Here is a 14,527-nt window from a genome sequence, read left to right as displayed (position 1 = left end):
GAGGAATTATTGTTGTTTCACTAGACAATGAGAATATTAGAATATTTCATATAATAAATTACAAAAGAAATAGTGAGTGATGTCATCAGTCTCCTCATTTGCATACCGACCATGATGGTAAAATATAACTTTTTTGTGAAATGAAGCAAAACATTAAAATGTCATAAATTTCTTATTTCACATCCAATCTTTATGTAAATTCAGTGTTTGTTGGATTTTTCTCTTTTTATTCAAACAAACTTTTTGTTGGGTGGACTTGTCCTTTAAGATCATCAGCATAGTTCCTGAGTGGAAGCTAAGTATCAGAATTATATTTGGATGGAGGAAGTGTGAAATGAATGAGGTAATCTGAGGCCTGAACAGGTATTTTTCTTAATGAGCTGGTGTGAACACACCAAAAACCTTTCATTTTCAAAAGGCAGAATAAATGTAAGTATTTGCAAACATATCAGATAAAATAAAAACAAAGTTCACATTGTGTATGCTCTTCTATTTCATGCACAAGAGAGATATACATGTACACTAGCCTATTAGTACACTCCACGCATATACAGTTGTCCTCAAAATTATTCATACCCCTTGTGGAAAAACATTCTTTGGTAGATTCTTGACTTGTAAAAGCTATTATGATGTTACTTTCTTTGTATCTTTTGTCTGCTTGTTGCTATGCATGATTTGACATATGAGCTGGCAAGTCTTCATTAGCATAATAATAGATAGGGTCGAAAGTTATTTTTTGCACTTGTTCAGAATTATTCATACCCTTGCCAATACCTCAAGAAAATGTCTTTTTATGACACTGTGCATTATTTTCACTGTCTGGGAATGTGCTATTCTTTGTTCTATAGTTATTTCAAGATGTTCCAATGAATTAAATACCCTCTTTGTTAAACAAGCCATTAAACAATGATGGAAAATAGCATCTTTCTAAAAGGGTATAAATAGAGGAAAGCATTCTGGTTATTCTCAGTCTCTGATAATCATGGCCAAGAAGAAGGAGCTCAGTGAGGACCTAGGGCAATGTCTTGTGAATGCCCACATTGAGGGAAAAGGTTACAAGGCCATTTCAAAGCAGTATGACGTCCCTGTGGCAACAGTCCAGAGCGTAATCAAGAAGCACGAGAGGTACAACACTGTAAAGAGCCTTAGTGGGCGTGGCAGGAAGTGCAAGGTGTCCCCTAAACTTGCCAGGAAAATCTGCAGAGAGGTCAACAACAACCCCCGGACCACAACCAAGGCCCTACTTGAAACGCTTGACCGGTCAGGGACGAAGGTGTCCCGGTCCACCATCGAGCGAGTCTTGCACAAAGGAGGTCTCCATGGACGCAGGCCTCGGAAGACACCGTTGCTCAGGAAGAAACACCTGAAGGCTCTACTGGCCTTTGCTAGAGGTCATCTGAAGCAAAATCCAAGCTTTTGGTCAACCATCCTGTGGTCTGATGAGACGAAAATGGAGTTATTTGGCCATATGGATGTTGAATACGTCTGGAGGAAGAAAGGGGAAGCATACAATCCAAAGAACACTGTGCCAACCGTCAAGCATGGTGGTGGGCACATAATGCTATGGGGATGTTTCTCTTCCAGTGGCACAGGGAACCTCGTTAGAGTCAAAGGAATCATGAAAAGGAGGATTACATCCAGATCCTTGATGAGAACTTGAAGGAATCTGCTGAAAAACTCCAGCTTGGCCCCAACTGGAAGTACCAACAAGACAATGACCCAAAGCATACCGCCAAGCTGGTGAAGAAATGGTTCAAGGACCATGATATCAACGTCCTAGAATGGCCAAGTCAGAGTCCTGACCTGAATCTGATCGAGAACTTGTGGCGAGACCTGAAAGTCAGAGTGATGGCTAGGAACCCGACCAACCTGACCCAGCTTGAGGCCTACGCCAAGGAAGAATGTGCCAACATCCCGCAGGAGACGTGCAGGAAACTTGTGGACACTTACAGGAATCGTCTAGAAGCAGTCGTAAAGAACAAAGGCTATGCTATTGACTATTAATGAAAGACATTGGACTCAGAAAACCTAGGGTATGAATAATTTTGAACATGACATTGTTTGAATATCTATGAATAAAATACCCCTGAAAAGAGAAATTTCTTGAATTGTGCATGGTTGTTATTCTTTCACTAGTAGGTCACACATAAATCATAGAGAAACTTGATAAAATGCATTCATTTCATCACAAACATGAAAAATCACAAATATCAACAAGGGTATGAATAATTTTGAGAACGACTGTATATGTATGATGTATTTCAATTAAAATAAATTTCTCGTTGACAGTTTTTAAAGTTTCAAGAAAGATAACTGGGAAAAGTGGGAAGGGGGGGGGGGCTTGCATTTAAGGTTATGCTGTATGTACATGTATGTATGATGTACATCATGTAGATGTTGACAATGCAAAACTTGGTGTCGGAAGTATACCATAAAACAATCCAGCAACTGAAAGTCTGCACCACAGACTATCAAAAACGGGGGAAAAGTTGCATTGACACCTTGCTATACTCCTCGGACATGAAAATTCATGAACCCCAAGTGGACGTTGGTTGACCTGCAGGAATACACCGACAAGGCTCTACGTGTACGAGGCAACAGCTCCCTCGCTTGGCCCCCTGGTTATAAAACCCAAGGTGTGAATCGATCTCCAAGCAACATCCATTTTACAAGGCACGCTGGGGCATGATTCTCATGAATACTTCATTATTTGCTACGTGCCACCTCTATTATACATGCTTCAGGAAGGGTTATGGGGATTGATAACATCCAAGATCGTTTCGTACTAAAACAGGCATTGAAAAGCTACGCAGATAATCTCTTCTTTTCTTGTGCCTCCCAACATTCAAATTAAGAAAACATATACCTATCTTCCAAAGCTGCATAACAAAACAATATTCATCTTTTCTTTTTGGAAGCAATTAGATTGATTTGTAACGACATAGATTAGGTCTTTTCTTTATTGTGCCTCCCTATTTAGATCAAGAATAGACCTTTCATTGGTTTCTCTTCATATAAGCCATAAAACCAGAAATATCCCAAATCTCGTCCCGCTTGAGGGGGTAATTACATTGATTGTAACCACATGACACTGAATACTTAACTTTCATTTTTTTAATGAGAATATTATGTGAAGAATGTATCCTGAAATTGTTGTCCAATTCAATGCTTGAGAATAAGATTCATACCAAAAAGAAAAGTATACATTGTGGAAATTGTTCTGGTAGTCCTGACTTTTTTTTAAATCTACATAATTTAATTGTAAGTTTTAACCAATGAAATGTCGCTGTGTTTTACACTTTTCAGTGAAGGCACACGAAAATCATATTATTTTCAAATTGAATTAAGATTTGTTGAAAAGTCCTTTGAAAACATATATCAAAACCCTGGTGTTAAATTTTATCTTGCAATGAAATTGAATGTGAATTGAATAATTTTTATATCTAGCAAAGGTTACATGTATAAGAGGCTTTAACTTTGAATATACCAGATGAATTGCATGCAGTCCCACGGGATTTGTGTCTAATATTTGGTGCAAATTTGGAACGGCGGCATCCTAGAATTAGGAAAACCAATTGAACACATCCTTCCGGTCTTGCGCTGTCAAGCTACAATGATCTTTGCTTGTCACGGTAGGATTGGTTTGAAGAAACATGAGAAGGTCACAAAGATTGTATGGCTTCTCATTAAAACCAATGCTATCTTTACATGAGTTATCTATACCAGTACTGGCTCACAGCAAAGGATGCACTTCTAATATATGCACTATCCATTCTTTAAAGGTATGAAGTAGTAGTAGTAGTAGCAGCAGTAGTAGTAGTAGTAGTAGAAGTAGTAATAGTAGTAGTAGTAGTAGTAGTAGTAGTAATAGCATCAGAAGTAGCAGCAGCAGTAGTAGTAGTAGTAGTAGTAGTAGTATATTAGTCTATGTAGTAATAGTAGTAGTAGTAGTATATTAGTCTATGTAGTAATAGTAGTAGTAGTATCAGTAGTAGTAGTAGTAGTAGTAGTAGTAGTAGTAGTAGTAGCAGCAGCAGCAGCAGCAGCAGCAGTAGTAGTAGTAGTAGTAGTAGTAGTAGTAGTAGTAGCAGCAGCAGCAGCAGCAATAGTAGTAGTAGTAGTAGTAGTAGTAGTAGTAGTAGTAGTAGTAGTAGTAGTAGTAGTAGTAGTAGTAGTAGTAGTAGTAGTAGTAGTGGCATTATCTCAAAGTGTGAACATCTCCCATCAGGAAAAAAGATACTGTGTATGTAAGCATGTGCCAAGTGTAAACATGAAACACAACACCATGAAAGAGTTCCATGTCAGCTTACACAAACCTGTACTATCTCACAATGCAGTTTTAGCTTTTCTGATGCATGCAAAAAAAAAGAGCGCAATAAGTACGATAGGCAACCCTCTGAAGAAAATTTAGTGAAAAAGAGAGATTTATAGTTGCTATCTACAGTAGATGAGAATATATTCCACACACATTAATCATAGAGTATATCATTTCATAATTATATCAAAGTTTTTGCATGACTTTAAATGTTTTCACAGCAACAACTTGGTGCTGATTGGTGCCCATATATGTTTTTTACACTTGCAAAAAATTCCTTAACCCAGCACTATAGGTGGGGCTAAATGGCAATTTACCCCCACCTATAGTATGCATCACAGAGCTCAGCACACTTTCTATTAACAGCATTTTTGCAAAGTGGGCTAACCCCACCTATAGTATGGGATTATTAGGCCCTGCAAGATATCAGGGCCAAGCAATTGTGGTTCTAGGAGTGATAGTCCAGGGTTCAGATCACTAGGGGCCCGTTGCAGAAAGAGTTGCGTTTAAACGCAAGCCTAAAAATCAATCGTAAGTCCCAAATGCGCGCTGTTGATTGGTTAAAAATGAAGTTGCGCATGATTTTTAGAGTTGCAATCGATTGCAACTCTTTCTGCAACGGGCCCTAGTTTATGATGAATTCCGGCCAAGCCAAGGACATTGTTCAATATATGCCCTTTGGAGGGAATTTACTGTTTACAGTAGCTCAGCCAAAGTTTTGATAAGCTCGGCCCAAGATACACAAAACGTAGAAAGTGGACTGAGGCCGTCCCCCCGGACAAGGCTCGACCTATGTGTATCAGCTCACTTTTATTGACTGTCGGAGTCATTGGGCGATTCCATTCGTGACGTACAGGACATTTTGTCAACAATTTCTAGTCTCTGAGCTAATTGCTTGAGCAATGAAAATTATTTTTGGTCAATAGTAAAGTTATAGTGGGTAGTCATGTGAAAAACTGATTACCAAAAAAAAATATTTGATTATGGCTGAATTGAGGGTGAAAATGTTGTGTGTCGTACGGGACTCAGAAATGTCCCGTACGACACGCAACATTTTCACCTCTATTTCACCCATGGACAGCATATTTTTCTTGGTTGTCATTTTTTCATATGTCTACCCAGTAGCACTCTATAATTACCTCAAAACAAATTGAAGTTCTTCGTTTGTTTGGACAATAGGTTGAAAAATGTTGCGAAAATAGCTGATGTTTCTAGCATGGAATCGCGCCATTGCTAATTTTAATTGCTAGCAAACAAACGGTGCATGAAAAGACAGACACATGTGTCACTTGAAATAGGCCAGGATATAGAATCTCAAAGTGGTTTGACTCGAGTCTACTTCTGGCGTGTATGAAAACCAAATTGCAGGCTTGAGGATGACTCCAAGCAAGCGTTGGATGTGGCTTCAAACCTGACACATGCGTATCTCGAGCCACAGTAAATGCCTTTACACATAGCAGGAATAGCAAGGATTCTACACAGAGTACACTCTATATGTGGCAGACAGGTGCGGCATAATTACCTCTACTGAGAGAGTACTGTCCGTTCATTGCTTCTTATTAAGGTGTCAATTAGATACAACTGACACATTGGGAATAATTTCATTTCACCTACTGTATTACCTACTGAATTTTGCAATTCCCTAGTCTCTGTACAGGGAATAGCCATGCAGTTCCTTATGGGTTAACCCGTTGTCTAGTGAGTTCTCTACTGTTTCATTTATAAATCCTTCATATGAAATACATGTCTTCCTCCTTCAATTTTACCCTAATTAATGGCTTTCGTTTGTCTCTTTCCTAAAAAAGCAAGTATTATTTCATACAATCCACTCTTTAATCTACATGTATTGTTATTGATTCAACATTTGTTAAATATATATTTATGTTAAAATGTTCATTACGTTTGATAAAGGTATATACTTTTAGTCTACTCCTAACCTTTCCCAATTCCTGCTTTTGACATTACTTCTCCCTCTGTATTTTATTTGTGTATCCCCTTTCCAATGTTAGTATACTTTGTTATATTTTTTTACTGTTTTGCTTGTTTGTTTACTGAAATTTTACTCTGTACAAATTGAGCCTTTGGCTGCTATTTGACTTTTTATCACAATAAGTACCATTTATCTATCTATCTAATTCTTACAGGCAATTACAGGGTGCACCAGTTACCAGTACGCAATTGGTTAATCTGTTGCCTACTTAGTTATGCAATACCCAAAGGCTCTGAACAGGGATCACCATATTCAAGTGGGCAATGGGTTGAGGAAACTGTAAAATAAAGCATCTTCAAGGGGTAATGTTGCGGACCCGGTGTAGGTGATTCGATTCCATTCCGACTCCAAAACAAAAAAAACATTGTGGAACTTTCAAAATACAGAGTAGCTCAGGAAACACTGAGGTCAAGGACTAGATGAATGGATAATGACACACAACAAAGAAGGACAAGTCCATCCCGACAAAAAGATCATTGGAATAAAAAGAGAAAATCCAACAAGAATAACACTGAAAATTTCATCAAAATCGGATGTAAAATAAGAAAGTTATGACATTTTAAAATTTTGTTTAATTTCACAAAACAGTTATATGCACATCCTGGTCTGTATGCAAATGAGGTGACTGATGACATCATCAACTCACTAATTCTTTTGTTTGTTATTATATGAAATACAAAATATTCTAATTTTCTTCTCTTTGTCAAGTGAAACACTGATAAATTCTATAAAATTAATACTATATGGTTCAGTCAAGTTGGTCCTTATTGTAAAATCGGTAAGTAAAAAAAATATTGTATATTTCAAACAATAGAAAACAAAAGAAATAGTGAGTGAGGGACATCATCAACCGTCTCATTTGCATGTCAATGAGATGTGCATATCACTGTTTGTGAAAAATAAGCGAAACTTTAAAATCTAAAAACTTTCTTATTTTACATCCGATTTGATGAAATTTTCAGCATTATGCTAGTTTGATAATTTCTCTATTTATTAAAATCAACATTTTTGTGGGGTGGACTTGACCTTTAATGCTTTCCTGCATGCAGAACAATATCACATGTAGTCAAGCATAGCACCTTCCTGCTAATTAGACAATCTAATGATGTTCAGAATCAGAAGAATTTTAAATCCATGTGGACGATAAAAGTCATGTAGAAATCATGCATATTTTACTTTAAAGCACATATAAAAAAGAGACATCTTTTATGACAAGCGCTATACAAACAACGCAATATTTTGCTAATTACTGAGAAACTATTAATTTTCTAACAGAATCACTCGTCACTTATTTTAATTTTGAGATGTAAAAAGCTTAAGTTTAAATGATCTTTTTCACCTTGTTCAAACTTATTTTGTGATAATTTTCACAGATGGATTTCATGTCTAAATACTCCTTTGATAGAAAATAAAGTGTGAAGTTGAGGTATAGGTAGGGGCCAAGAAGATGCTTTCTTGCAGAAGTGAAATGCAATCAGAGATATATCAAGATCAGTCTTATGCGATGACATTTGATTCAATCGACTACCTGTGAGTCATGATCCTGAATATAGCCGACTGGGATTGCCGGATGGGATGGCCAGCCAATACCAAGACCATATGAGATGAGAACCGGAGACTTGAGGGTAGTCTTTGCCCTCAGACCCAAGCAAAACTCCAAGCCATCATTCCATTTATAGGCACTTTAACAACTTTAAATTACATTTCATGATCTTACTTTGGGGCTGGGGGATGGGGAAAGTGACACTTTGACCCTTTATTTTCTGGGTCATTATACACTGCATCATTTTGCTTCTAAATTTGATCTGCAAGAGCAGCCTATCTAATAGAAGTGAATGCACTTTCCTGATGCTGTATTCAGCCAAGGAAAAGCGTTGGCTATTAGTCTCTGCCATCAGACTAAACAAAACAAACTGTTGGATTGCATGTATATACCTGAGATGTTATTGACACCCCAATCAATTATAAAGTGCAGTCCTCATAAGTATACATGAATTCTTCTTAGACCATATAAGATTTCATCTGGTAACATTGCTTGTATGATAATCATTATTGCCGAAAAATCTGTAGAGGTCTGATTTGAAAGACTACACATCATACCGAACATTCAGACCAAGTACATAGCGAAATGAAATGAATTCTTTATGCATCATGGATGCTTACATGTTCCGCTCGATGAGGCATGAATGTATTCCCCGTGCACTTTTCTGCTCCAATTGTTTCTATTAATTTTCAAAAAGATGTCAGACTAGTATGCGTACTATCGAATCTCAATGGCTTAGACATACTTAACAAATGTTTGCATACAAATTGCAATCAAAATAAATCATGAATTGCAAAAGACAATCTACATGTAGTCTTAAGAATAATATCTGCACTTCATTTTCTGGTGATATTTAAACTCATAAATAGTGCATGCATGTAACTTGCAGAACCCTCAGAAATTTGCCCTAGTCATGAAATTATGCAAATGCTTGTCCACAGATGCATGCGCCCCAATGGTGACCACATGAAGGAAGGAAGGAAGGACGGACGGACGGAAGAAAGAAAGAAAGAAAGAAAGAAAGAAAGAAAGAAAGAAAGAAAGAAAGAAAGAATGCTCCCAGGGAGTGGATAATGTGCATAAATTGTGTGCAAGAATGACTAATGAAAATCTCATGTGAGGGCTAATCATAATTATGTAAGCGACCTTTAGATATGCACAAGGTATGAACATGGCCTAGTATATGTAGGTCCATGGTATTAAGCACCTTTTAAATAATCAGATTATTATTATTAATAAAACATCTGTCTGTAAAGTTCATATTTAGAAGTGCTCAGTACTAATGTTTTCAGTCCCATCCACTATTATCTGTGTCTGGAGCACGTGACATCTCGTGTTTCCTGAATGTTGGGATTGTTGAATGGTTGTTTATTGGGGTGTGACAATGATATATATCAGTAACCCCTTCGTGTAGTGGGTCGTTAATTGATGGATCAATCACACATCAACTGTGACATTCCACTGATGATATGATATATCATCACATCAACAAGATCGCGGCGATAGGAGAGGGGTAAGGTGGAGTGAAGAGGGAGCAGGGAGAGATGGAGAAAGGGGGGAGGCAAAATATGTGGAAAGAAGGAGGGGATATAGGGAGGGAGGGAGGGATGGAGGGATGGAAGGAAGGAAGGAAGGAAAGAAAGAAAGAAGAGTGAGAAAGGGAATAGCAGATGAAAGAAAGTGAGAAGCTGGAAACTAAGGAAAGAGAAAGAGTGTGAAGAGGAAAGGAGATAAAAAATGTGTGTTAAGGGACAGAGAAAAAGGAGGGAGAGGGATGAGACAGAAATCTGAGAGTTAGAGTGTCGGAAGAGTGAAAAGGCTAGAGACAGAGAAAAGAGGTAATGGGAAAATGGGGGGGCATTGAAACTTGGGGGTAGGGCTCAGACAGCATATAAATGGAAAGGGAAAGAGAGATGGAAGGGTGGGGGTGTGAGAGAGGAAAGAAATGGGAACATGTATATTCATATCTACTGTAGATGTCAGAGTGCCTGATTTGTGTAGAAATAAAAAGAGAGGTATTCTCTGACTGAGGCATGTTGCATATATTGCTGTATGTATATTTTTGCCAAAGTAGCAATGCCCAAAAGCCAATCAAAACCAAAGCTTCCATTAAAGTTTCCATGGAAACACAAAGTTACCATAGCTAAAAGTGCTAATAAGATAATTGACAAAGGGTATAAGAAACTGAATAAAACATAATTCAAATAAAAAATAGTTACAGAACAAGAAATATACTTATCAATGAAGCAATAAAAATATTAGAGATGGAAAATATAAGGAAACAGATCCAACAGACCAACATTAATAAACAAAGGAACAATGGAACATTGACAGACGTGAAAACAGATAAAATGAGAACTGACAATACCATTACCATTTTACTATTTATTTTTTTTATCATCATTAATATTTTTATCATTTTCATCACCCCACCACCATCATCATTATTATTGCTTTGTTATATAAGTACACGTACTGTATCACCATAATTGCCCGAATTCACAAAGGTGTTTTTTAATCGGTTGAACCCATGGTTTATGCAGATTTCCTGTATAAATTGTGCGTATTTACCAGGCGGATGTTTCATAAAGCTGTTCGTAAGTTAAGAGCGACTTTAAGAACGACTGGTGATCCTTTCTTATGGTAAATGATATTCACCATTAATGTTCACTGGTGATTATTTAGCGCGTAAGAAAGGTTCACCAGTCGTTCTTAAAGTCGCTCTGAACTTACGAACAGCTTTATGAAACGGCCCCCGGGTATATTACAAATGTCTAATGCTGATGCCGCGCTTTTGTCACAGTGTACCACATTGATGCCTGTTGCCATGGTTATCCATGTGCTATTTTATTCATGAGTCCACTGTTTTAAATTAATGAGTCCACTCTTCAAACAGTGGACTCATGAATAAAATAGCACACTTAATCATGCAACATGCATCAATTTGGCTCACTGTGACAAAAGCGAGCATCAGCATTGGACATTCTTTAATATACGCAGTATTAAATAAGCATAATTTATACAGGATGTCTGCATAAACCATGGGTTAAACCGATGGTTTAAAACACCACCTTCGTGAATTTCGGCCAATGTGCCTATCCGTATTGGAATGCTTTTTTATGATCCCAAAACCTCTGCAGATTTACAAATATGAACACATTCAAAGTTTGACTTTGGAAAGTATGGGGAAACAATCCCAGTTACAATCATGAAATGAAGGTTTGGATTGCGTTTTCTTATAAAGACTTGTGTGATATTGAAAGAAGAAACTTAAGTTCTATTCCAAATCAAGTTTTATCCATCGAATGCAAATTTGTGGTCGATCTGCATTCAATTTGAACTCAATTCTGGAAACCCCCATAATACTTTATCAGAGCTGCCAACCTGAAAAAGAACATTTCAGTATTTTTAACGCTAAAAATCAGTATGTTGATGATGACATCAGTATTTTCAATGAAATACCATACGACAACACATAAAACAGAAACAGTAATCCGTATTTTGCAAGAAACCATCAGCATTCTTCTTATTTTCAGTACTAAATACTGAAAATCCGCACTACTTGGCAGCTCTGCTTTATTTTGAACCTTACGCTTGATTTGCAATTGAATGTAAGTTTCTTGCAATGCCCAACTATGAGGATGAATAAAGTTGATTGCAACTATGGAAGGCCAATGATGCCAAAAGTTTTTCCACAAAGTCCGGCCACACTTAAAATGAGTATTAAAACAAATCTATGAGGTCAACTCATGCATTTTACAAGGATTTTAATATCTTTTATTTAATATGAAATCGATCTTTTCAGAGAATTACTTTTTAAAGGAATTTCATTGGGAGCTGAAGTCATCAAAATAACATTATCAGTGGCATGAATGATCCCTCATATTTGAAAACAAATTCAGTCAATATTAGTCTTGGTTTAACACACCTGCTGGTTATAAGAAATAAAGAATAGGAATTGGATAATAGTATGAAGGGGTGGGGTATAAAAGGCTGCACATACATGTAAGCACAAAGATATGCTGGAGGTTGATATACATGTAGTAAATGAATGCATGGAAATGGAGGAGGAATGCTTGTATATGAATACATTTACAGGGAATTATGATCATCATATTTTTTGTTAAATTTTAATGATGTATGCCTTGGAAGGAAATATCTTAGTAGGAAAAGTAAAATAAAACAAACATGTATATCAGAAGAATTACATAATATGGCTGTTATCATGCAGGGAAAAAGAAATATAGAAGAAAAAGAAGGGCCCGTCAAATTACACGTGTTAACAAACTACCACCATCAAGTACAGAAAGGATTAAATTCAGTATAGAGATGAAAGCGACAAGTTTTAACCCAATTGACAAACAATCGTGAGGTCCAATTTACTCCGGTCAAAAAAAGGTAAATGTGTACTAAACTGTCATTTTAAACTTGACAGTCTTCTGCTCCATGGACAATTTTGTTGACATTTGTCTGACCTGTTGTATCGCAATATCATGGTGCGCGATAAAATTTTGTGAAAACTGACTTAACATAATTATCATCTACATTGTATGCAGGAGCGGATCCAGGATTTTCCAAAAGGGGGGAACATTTTCCCAAGGAAAAATTTGACAAGCAATAAAAAAGAGTTTTAACCCAAAATTAAGGACATTTCATCCACGAAAAAGCTTGACAAGCACAAAAAAAAGAAAGAACTTCACTTTCAAAAGGTGGGGGGCACTTATGTTTTAACGGCATTTTTACATTACAAATTTAAATTGTGCCACTCAAAAGGTGGGCGGCTTTGCCCCCCCCCCCCTGGATCCGTCGGTGATTGTATGTGCAAAAAAATGGGGGAAGGGTGATAAAATTTTACACCAAATATAGCACCTAGCTTCCCATTGATTTTGTGAAGAAAAATAAGAAGACCGAGGCGTTTCAGATGACTGATAGCGATTTGTCAACTGGGAATTTCAGGAAAGGTGCTAGAGATATAGAAATTAGACAGCTGAATGGGAATGTTATTTCTTTTTTTATAAATAAATACCTGAGAATGGACTTCTTATAGATCCTGGATGGGATTGGATGCAAGCAAAACAAAAACAAAAAAACACACAAAATGTCAAGCAATGTTAATACAAACAATACATGAAATTGATGAACGTGATGATGTTATAACAGAACGTGTACATAGTAAAACGCTGTTTACTCTTTTTTAAACGCTGTATACCAACATCATTTACAGTCGTCGTTAAAACAGTTTTAAACAAATGTTCAATATCATGAACAATAAAGTTTAATATTTCATATCTAATAATCAATGTATCAAGCATGGTTGTTTAAACTGTTAAAAAACTAGTGTAGGGCTCATATAGTAATGAGTTTTGTATAAAATTTAAACAGCATTTTACTCTGTATACATCATCCTCAACTATCAAGCAACAAATATTCTACCTACAGTACACTACATCACAATACTATGAAGCGTTATTCCCTGACCAGGAAAATTGCGGCATCTGAGTGATCTTCCCTTTGAAAGATGTACGTTTCTACAAAATATTGCAACAGAAACTACATTTTATTGGGTAATGGAAACTATGTTTTATAATGCAATAAAAACTACAATTATCTACAGCCTCCCTGACTATCAGGCTTATACACAGAGAGATCAGAGAAGAACACACTGTAAGCATTAATACTAAAACCTATTCAAGAAAGCATTAAGCATTTTTGATCACTCACATACATGTAATTTGCACAAAAGAAACTTTTACTTGTGCAAAAAACAATAACTTGTATCACCTGACATTATTTTAACTAGTAAAGCAACCTTCATGTAACTACATTACTACAACATTGATTTGGCATACATGTAGCAAGTGAAATGAATTTTCTTTGAATGATTCTCGTCACAAATCTTTTGGATGATTTTGCAAATCACATGACCGAAGCAGCCTGTTCACTACACTAATATAAGAATGTGTTAAAGGGAAATTCACCCTGAAGACAGGTTTGCTGTGAAAATAGCAGAAAAGGTAATAAAATATATTGGTAATGGTTTGAGGAAAATTCATTAAAGATTAACAAAGTTATTAGAATTTTAAGTTTTGGATTTGTGACATCTTAAACGAGCAGCTGTCCCGTATGTTATAATATGAATTGCATGAATTTCTTTCTTTTTTTTATTCATGATGACTTGCTTTTGTTTTCTTTATAGGAATAGGTACAAAGTGATTGTCTGTTGTTATAATGAAGGTACAATACAATGAAAAAACATTTTCAATATTCTGAGAAAAATTATATTTCTTTGATTTTTTACCACACGATATGAAGGAATGCTGCTCGCATATGACGTCACAAATCAAATAAATAAAATTCAAACAACTTTTTCATTCTTGGATGGATTCTTCTTATAACCTTCAGCAATATTGATTATTACCTTTTCTGCTATTTTTACAATAAACTTTTTTCAGGGTGAGCTTCCCCTTTAATATGCATTGATGAAAATCTGAAGGTCCATTACCATATCAAAAGATTATGTACATGCACTGTAAAAACTGTGGTGTTAAAACTGACACCAATTGGTGTTAATAGAGGACCACACCCCGAGGTGTTAAAATAACACCCTAGGGATTGAACATAACACCAAAGAGTGTAAATGTAACAACCATAGGTGTTGTGATAATACATATAGGTGTAA

General features: G+C 36.3%; 1 protein-coding gene across 2 annotated transcripts in view; it reads right to left on the bottom strand.

Moving 5' to 3' along the window:
• The window catches only part of LOC121420958 (ankyrin repeat and sterile alpha motif domain-containing protein 1B-like), a 75,165-nt gene that overhangs the window by 18,991 nt on the left and 41,647 nt on the right, over nucleotides 1-14,527 (bottom strand). For both annotated transcript variants that reach the window (XM_041615516.1, XM_041615517.1), the window contains exon 3: nucleotides 12,875-12,898. The gene's annotated coding sequence lies outside the window, so the exon portion shown is untranslated. The remainder of the gene's footprint in view (nucleotides 1-12,874; nucleotides 12,899-14,527) is intronic.

Source organism: Lytechinus variegatus, chromosome 9 (genome assembly GCF_018143015.1).
Source record: "Lytechinus variegatus isolate NC3 chromosome 9, Lvar_3.0, whole genome shotgun sequence".
Classification (NCBI taxonomy): Eukaryota; Metazoa; Echinodermata; class Echinoidea; order Temnopleuroida; family Toxopneustidae; genus Lytechinus; species Lytechinus variegatus.
This window is presented reverse-complemented; position numbering and strand designations above follow the sequence as displayed.